Raw genomic sequence first — 9,508 nt, forward strand, 5'->3', positions numbered from 1 at the left:
ACAGACAATACAACTAAGATCCGATCTCCAAATCTATTCCACTGCTTGCCTGCCTCCACTGCTCAATACCTGCTCAAGAATGAATGAGAATGGATTAATCAAACTCATATTTACCTCCAAAGAATCACTCACACTGTGAAAGACGTGAGCAGAGGCTACAATATTGGGCAAATACTTGGGAAAACTCATTGGCATACTCAATCCCTTGATTGTGCAAATCCTCATGCACAACTATAGTCACAACTGATAGCAATCTGATCTTCTAACACATGTCCCTGCTGAACTGAACATGCATTGACATGCAACTGAGTTAATTGATGTATTCTATAATTTCATTATGAGTTAATAATTAGTTTAACAACTCATCATTATTCTATTTGCAGTTAGACTAATTACAACTAATTTAACCAAGTCAAACTGAATACAACTCCATCAACTCCACAATCAACTCCACCAAACTCAACTGATTGAGTTCTAATTGAAGTCATGCATGCAACAACTCAACTGACTCATAAGAAAAGCATACTTCCTTTTGACAACTGCATGGGCCACATCTGTAGCTCAAACTGAAGTGCTCCAAGAGAATAAGATCAAGTTTATAGTCTAAATATTATTATGAGACAATAATATTTGACCTTTCTATTTTGGACAGCCAGTCTAAAAATAGACTTTGATCACTCCTGCTGTGATCACTCCTACTGTGATCACTCCTGCTGTTGTCACTCCTGCTGTGATCACTCCTGCTGTAGTCACTCCTACTGTGATCATCCCTACTGTGGTCACTCCTGTTTTGATCATCCCTGATGGGATCCAAAAATAGAACTTGCACCATAATTTTCCTGCGGGCCCACTTAGTGAAGGCGACTCTTTTCACTAAGCTCCATCATCTTGTTGCAATCTCAACAGATCATTGGATCCTCTATACTCTGTTTACAAGAAAGGATTCAATGGTGCAAAGTTGAATTCATTCCCTTCATCCATGACTCGCTTCCATGATGTATGGCTTTCTTATTTTCCCACCGCCCACCCTTATCTTGCATATAATTATTTTTTTCCTGTGGAAAAAGTCGTAATTTTATTCATAATGACAAAATTACATTTTTTAGATGCTATAAAGCATATGCATATGGCCTATACCTGTTTTCACAGGATGCTGGGTGGAAAAAAAGTGAAGTACAATGAAAAATGTGTACAACGATTGACTACGATTCTTTTCTCCCCTTCTTCTTTTCCACTTTGCGCCAGCCTCTAGTATTTGGGGTGTGTTAGCGTTTGAAATTTCACCTCAGGCTGAGAAGGCAAATCTCAAAGCTACATCAAACCATTCAGCCTCGTAGCTAGCCCTACAGGGCAGGAGAAGGCTCTCTCCGGTCAATCTCGGCAAATTTTCAATGAAATGAGATGACCAATCAAAGGTAACACTGATATTAGGCTAGTAAACTGATTAAAAGGTTGATTTGGGGGTTTTTTTGGGTTTTTGGTGGCAAATTGAGGATCTGCAATTTAGGGTGCGGGGATTTGACACAGTTTCTGCAGGGGGGTCTTTGGGGCAAGGTAGGAGCTTGTGTAGATGTCTTTAGCTGAAGTGGGTGATCAGGAAGAAAGATAAGGGGGCTAAAGAGAGAAAACAATGGTTTTGAATTCTCTTTAGACAGCAGAAAACATAGAAATTAAACAAATTTGAAAGCAGAGCATGGCAAGCATGAATTCTAACTTTATCACTTCATTTGTTTAATATGCAGCAGTATAGAAAGGAAATGAATCACATAATAAAGCTTACAATAACATGAAGAGACACACCATCAACAAAATGAGTCCACAAGAATCCCAATGATGACTGCAAAACCCTGGTCTTCCTTAGCCAAAAATTGCAGAGATACAAGTGAATAATACAATGATAGTTCCTCCCTCAAGAGTCCAACCATGAAAATGAGCATGAAAGTACATAATATAGATGATCTAACATCTTTCCCTGCCTCCATGGGTCGAGCTCACTATCCTAGGAGCTGTTTGAACAACTTCTAAACTAAGCACTACAAAATAGGCAGTCAAAACAACTTGCCTCTAAAAACTTGGAAACCAGTTCATACAGTCAATTTTACCCTTTTACATGAGAGAAACTTCTAGAAGAGTAAAACAAGAGTAAAAGTACCCAAAAAGTGCCACAAGTACAGTCAAAAGGACCACCATCAACCTCAGCAAGTCAAACTGGAGCTAAACTGCAAATTCTGGGCTGAACTGGTCAAATCTGGCAAAGTTCCCTCAAAGGGTCGCGCACATCCAGCTCAACGGGTCGCGCAATTTGGAGCCCTGTTTGGAGGCCTTTCCGGTGTTAGAATGAGGTTCAGGATAGCTCGTTGGAAAGGTATCTGAGTCTACTTTCCAAACCAACAGAATTTTTGGATTTGGAGGTCATTTGCCTAGTCAAAAGTCAATTCTCCCAAGACTACTTCTGCAGCTCAAAAAAGGGGCAGAAAGTCAAAATTTGACTGTATTTTGACCTTTTGGAGGCCCAAAACTCCATGAAAACTCAAGGTAATGCATGGGCATATGTAACTTTGCATGAAAAATCCATCAATGCTGAGTTTTCGCAAAACGGAGCTACGATGACAAAGGGTCTCACCGGGGGTGAGACCCGTTGAGAAGCCAAAACCTGTAAATTGCCCAAAAATGCCAAAAATGAGCCAAAACTTCCAAATTTTTTTGTACTTGGTGCTGTGAAGAGGCTAGTGGGTGTCATGATGAGTGAGAGAAGCCTCGGCCAAGATGCGGAGTGGATTGGCCTTCTTCTTCCTCCTAAGAGCCTCGGTCAATCTTCTTTGGAACACTTTCATCTTTGCTTTACAAACGTGCATCCTAGCCCAATAGTGGTTTTTCATGTTCCTTAGCAGCCTTTTCTCTTGGTTGGCCTTAGCTAACAGCCTCTCCAAGTGGGCATTCTCCTGAATAAGCAAAGACTCCCGGTCAACAGGTAATGGATCACCGGGCCGCCTACGGTTTAGGACTCGATCACTACGAATCCTCCAAATCTCATTAAGTGCCTTCTCCTCCTCCAGCTGTGTGTTCCGCTGCTCTAGATATGTGATGGTCCATTGGGCACCCTCAAGTCTCCGCTGCAAAGTATCATTCTCAGCCCTAAGCTGCTGAATGATCTCCTTTGCCTCTTGGCTAGGAGAACTGACCTCAAGATCGATCACTGGATCCTCATGAACCATGGGCTCTTTGCCCCTCTGCAATACCTCTGCTGGTGAAGAAAGCAAGGCCCCTTCCACCTGCTGTGTCAACTGATGCAAAAATATGAGCTGAATCAAACCATAGTGACAAAAGCTCCTGTACTGCTGGGCCGGGGTCTTCCTCTGCAACATGGGTACCATCCTCTGAATGTTCTGAAACAGGAAGATCGGGAGGTTCATCATCCTCACCCGGGTGAAATGCATCAACAGGCGAATGTGATATGAATACACCTGTGAAAATCTGCCCTCACATGTGAAGTAATGCATGATGAGTCTCATGAGGGGGGCATACTCACTGCGAATAAACCTGAATGGGAAAACACCCGTCAACAGTTTCACAAATGATGGCCGGACATAGGGCACAAAGTGAACAAAATCAAGTAGTCTGCGCTTAGACCACACCTCACCCACATTCGGTATACCTGTAGCCTCTGAGATCACCTCGGGTGTCAATATGAAATTCACCCCTACAAGAGTGACATGTCCATCATGGAGGTGTAAGACAAACAAGTGGGCCAACTCTCTATGATGCTGAATCTGAGAGAGCCTCTCACAAAACTGATAGCATGACATGTACTGGAAACAACTCAGTGCCAAAGGACAAGCCTGTAACTCTGCCAATGAAGTAGGCTCCTCCCTCTTATGGTGACCTCCCTTACCCCCTCTACGAGGCCTCCTCTGTTCCTCAATCTCTGTAGATGATGAATGGTCATCACCTTGCTCATAAGTCTCAGTATCTGACATGGTTTTGGAGCAAGGTGGGAAAACTGAAGGACAAATTGAACTGCTGCCTCTGCCTGCAAAAGTACTGAACTCTATGTTGTTTCAAGGGGAAAAACATGAGGGGAATGTTAGGGGAGGGAACTTCTTAACAAGGAATGGGAATATATGATAATAACAGGGAATTTTCAAGGGAAACTTTACAAATTGTCATGCATATAGGAACAATTTTAACATTGGGAAATCATTTGCAAAGAACATCTCATATGGGACAAAACATGTATGATAATGAACATGTAAGGGGATACATATATCAATAGGGGCATAGGGACACCATACACCAAATTTGCTTGTAGGAGTTCATGTGTGTCATAAGGCAAATTTTGCTCTTTTTTCTGTTCTTAAGGAGTACATGCACATTAAGGAGTACATACACATTATTTTCACATCAAGGGAAAGTGTTCATGTACAAGGGGATGTCAAGGGTATATAGGGGTTATGTACATGCCTTTAGATATACAGCACATTAAATTCACATGACTCTCTTCTTTCTTTACAAATGTATCTTTTCTTTTTGTTTTATTTTTTGCATGTGTATGGTAGAGGGAATTAGGGTTTTGAGTGCTTGTGAGAGGGGTAGGGTTTATAGCTTAGGGATGGGGGAAAAAATCAACATTTTATGTACAAATCAAATGGGACAGAGATGCAAGCATGACTATGAATGAAAGAGGGGAAGAAGGAAGGGATCAAATGGGACAAAAACACTTGAAACAGTCACAAAACCCTAGCATTTCACAAACATTAGCAAACAGCCACATTAATCCATTCATTTGCAAATTTAGAAGATAAAATCATGACACACATCATTATTTTCACCACCAATATCAACAACCATGGATTGAGTGCCTACCTCGACCGATTGAGTAAATTTGAAGAGGAGTAAGGGAATTTGTTTGAAGTTTTGGAAGCTGGCAGCTGAACGGGTCGCGCACAGCCCAACGGGTCGTGCCCGTTATGTTTTTGCACTGCCAAAGACTGCTGGACGGGTCGCGCACCTGCAAACTGCCCGAAACCCTTGGAATTTCGCCTCCTTCGCCTTTCACTCTCTCACAATCTCACTTGCAAACTTGAAATGCATAATAAGAGTGAAAGAGGGAACATCACCTTTTATAATCTCACTTTGAAAAAATTTCATCCAAAAACTCACTTTATAAAGTCTATTTTGACACTTTTAAAAAACACTGATTTTCTTGGTTTCCTTTATCTTGAAGTTTGACTTTTTGAGTGCTTTGACCTGATTCTTTTTGCAGGGAGATCATCTGAAGGACTGTAGCAAGGGGACCAGGGTTGTTGCTGCCTTTTTGAAGACTTCTTGGAAACTTATTCTTTTTACAAAATTTATCATGACCTTGGCTTTAAAAACAGGGTTTTTAAATCCAAGGTTAAAAATGAACTATACATGATGAAAATTTCAAAGGAACATGTTTACCATCCTTCCTCTGGCTTGCTGGTCACTCAAGGACTTTCAGAGACATGACCTTGCTAAGACAACTGACCAAAACCCTAGACCTGGAATTTTGACATTAAGACCAAACAAGAGCAGCTTGACAAACTCAATGACCTGATATGACCTGATCCAGCAAAGCCAAGAGGGATATAAATAGACCAGCTCCTCCATCAGGGTTATGGCATGCCTAACGGGATGCAAATTTTGACACTGATGAGACACCTACTAATGCAAATGCAAAGAGTTTTGATCATTGATGGAGGGCTTTCAAGACCGACACTAACAGGGTGGACATTACAATGGAAAGTTGATTTTCAGTGGGAGTACCTTTGTCAGATTCAGATCCTTCTGATCCATGGGTTCGCTTGATGCGTGTTATTTTCTTTCCTATCAATTGGAGTGTTTCATGCTCTTTTTGTTTGCTGGGGCCTTCCTCCTCTTTTGGTGGGCTCTTCTGATTCTTTTGTTCCTCTGTTTCAGCTTGGTGTATTGCTATTTCTTCATATTCTACTTCTTCCTCCCGGGGTGTTGTACATTGCCATCCTTTTGGCCATTTCTATTACTTCTTGTTCCATTTGGGGGGTTGCTTTACTTTAGGACAAGCACTGTGGAGGTGTCCTATTTGTAGATATCCACGGCAATGGAAAGTTGTATTTTCATAGTCTAGTGCCTATGTACACTGTGTGTTGTTGAAATTCAAATTGATACTATCTGGTAGACCCTCACTGAGGTCTACTTCCACAAATATCCTGGCAAATGTTAGTATCCCTCTGGAGATTCTATCCTCGTCGGTCTTGAGGTATTTACCCAAGGAATTCCCTATGGTGATTAATACTTTTTGATGCCAAAAATGTAATGGGAGATTGTGCAGCTTGACCCATACTAGCATCATTGTTACCACCATTGTGTTGGCATTGAATTCTAGGAACCATGGGGTCATAAATAATCCTGCGTTTCCCCAGAACCATGGCCCCTTGTTGAGGATGTATTCTCTTTCTTGTTCTATTCTAAATCTAACTATAAAAAAACCTTTGGGGCATAGGTAGATCTTGCAGTCTTTCGACCAAGTCTCATATATCCATTGATGTAAAGCATCATATTTTGGCTAGAACCCATTGAATCTACATATAAATGAATTGGAATAAAGATCTGTAAACAGGGTTTTTACCTCAGGCATTGCAATGGTGAGTGTGGGGTTCTCATATTTTTGTTCAACTATGTAGGGTCCTAGAAGCTCCACTGGTGCTACAGGTTTGACATGTGGTTGGCCCTTTCCTTTGACTGCTTCCTTAAAGGATCCTGTGCTTTTGGCGCTGGTTCTGGCACTTCCTCCCCTCAAATGCAGGTTGATTATTATGGTTTTGTCTGCATTGATGTCGTGATCCCTCAATGTAAAATGGTCATATAGATTGTGACCTGAGTAGATCAGGTTTTGTCGATGTGCTAGAATGCCTAGTTGGTTCTGGATCTTGTCTTTTATCTCATGGATCTTCCTTCCTTCCCGAATCCTCTAGCAAATCGTCTTGCCTTCCAATGTTTTAATGAAGATTTGTATCAGTTCCTCTGTTTCTGGATGTGTGACCATCTGCATTGTTGCGGTTTTTGTTGCCTAGTTTCCTGAATTTTTCAGGTCTAATTCTCCCATCGCTTTCTCACTAGGCTTCATCATGGTCTGGCTTACTAGCTCACCGCAGATCTTCTTTTCTGTCGGGCCTTTTGGGTGTTTGAGTACCATTTTTGGCAAATCTGGTGCGTGATCTGAGAGGGTCGACAAAATTACTTGGGGTTCCCAAACTCCCAACAGCTCTACCCATGCTTTACCTTCCTCTACATTTTGGGGTTGTGATTCAGGGAAAAGGGTGACTTGGCACATGTAGACCTCCAGATATGAGCTTGGTGAGGGCCATTCAGACTCCTAAATACCAGATCTGTCATATCAGAGGTAGATCTATAGATAATACTCCCTTCCATAAGAGGCAGGGTCAACCCTAATCCATGCAATAGCCGTACAGGGACAGCTTTTCCAAGCTCAGGTTTATGGCTATGGTGCATAGGGGCTGATCCATCCTAGATCTTGGATCCGATGGCGTAGAGGCAGATGAATCTTGCACTGTGATCTTGGCGTGGGGTTGGAAAATCTATTTGAATATGCATGCAATGGCCCCCTTCGCCACTGCCGAGATCGATTCTTCTTCGGTTTCCACATGCCTCGCCTTATAAATCTTCCCTCTCAATGAAACAAGGACATCTATAGAACACTGAAGGACTCGAACGAAGGGTCTCTCTGCAAAGAGCGGGGACGCAGCTACTCCGTTGGAGCTCCTGCTGCTCAGTGGCTCCAGTCCCATGTAGTCGAGATGCAGTGTAGGAGCAAACGCGTGAGGGTTCATGGCTCCTGTCAGGGATTTCTCCACAAAATCAATAGATCTCCCATGCTATAGCAGTCTAATCTATTGCATATAATTATTGTTATAGATTCTCTAGGATTTATCTCATGATTGATTGTAAGGAAGAAAGGATTGATATTGATCTTGTAATACACTAGTTGCATTGGCTATATGACTATACTTAGCTCTTTCATACTGTAGCATGCATGATATTATAGGTGCATTGTATATTGATTTTGCATAGCTAATATCATAATATTGTGGTATCATCATGGATTAGGTTGTATTTAGATTAGATTTGCATCTTATAATGGATTTACGTTTATGTATGGAACTATTATTTCATGAAAAACATGAATGATAAAGTACGACAAGTACACACACTTCCAATACTTGCTTTATGGTGTGTGGAACATAGGTCTACATCCTAGGAGATTTTTGGAGCTCTCATGATCTCCCCATTTTAGTATACATGGATCATTGGATCTACAGTGAGCTCATATCCCTGTTGGATCTAGATTTTTCCCACCAAAAGTGATACTCATAGGAGATCTTTGCTCCTATTCATCTTTTTTAGCTGGCAACCAACAATCCCTAAGAGTCACCTCATAACAGTTGTGATGTGTTGTTTTATCTCCACTCCTTGCATAAAATGCATGTTTCCTTACCAATCTATTAATAACATATGTTAGAAGGTGGTAAATCTGATCCAAAAGGTATGTTTTTCATTGTGAAATCAGGTGCTTATGCTTGTTTTTAATTTGGGAACTTTATGTATTGATTATTAAGTGACTTGGAAGAAGGAAGGGCTTTAACCATGGTTTTCTTACCTCACTTTAAATGGGGGGTTAATCATGAATATTAGTCTCATGGGATATCCCATATTAGCCTCTGGATTTAGGAAGGGAACTACTTGGGAAACCCCCATTTCGGTAGCGTGGTCCCATTTTCCTGTTCCACATTTTTCACTCCCCTCTACACATTACAAGCCCTATTTAATCATTCTTTTTCTTTGGTTCCACATGACCACTATGCCGAAAGGAAACTGGCACACCCCCTCCCCTTGTCCACATATCTGGGTCGGGCATCGAAACGTTTCGTTGGAGGTTGATACAACTAAACGAAAGTTAAAAATATATCATGGCCACAAGAAAGAAATAAAAGAAAAAAATATTATAAAATGAAAAAGATGATTGGGACAATGAATAATAGTGCATGGTTAAAAGCCAAACATGAGATCTATCCCTTATCATTATGGCAATCACCCTAGTTCTTAGGGCCCATGAGTTACCCTTACATCATTAAAGGAACCCATTCACATCCCAACCCCTAGTGGGGTGATGAACTACCCCACCTTAAAGGGTTAATAATTGTTATACATCATTCACATGTTCTCATTTCCTAGAGTCTCGAATAGTAAGACAAAGAAAAACTAATAAAATACAAAAGGAAAATAATGATGGGTGGAAAAAAAAGGTTGGGATAACTCATGTGATGATGATTTGTCCCTCCTCATATCTGTATGCCCAATATGTGGACTTTCCCTCATCATTGTTATCCTTGTACCCATGGCATTTGGCCCTGAGATCCCTTTATCCCCATCCCTTCATCATCATTCACACGCCACAAATTAATTGAAGGATGTATTAGGGACATGTGTT

Source organism: Pinus tabuliformis, chromosome 2_1, assembly GCF_031772625.1.
Source record: "Pinus tabuliformis cultivar Carrire ecotype Pingquan chromosome 2_1, CPIR1, whole genome shotgun sequence".
In the NCBI taxonomy this organism is placed as follows: domain Eukaryota; kingdom Viridiplantae; phylum Streptophyta; class Pinopsida; order Pinales; family Pinaceae; genus Pinus; species Pinus tabuliformis.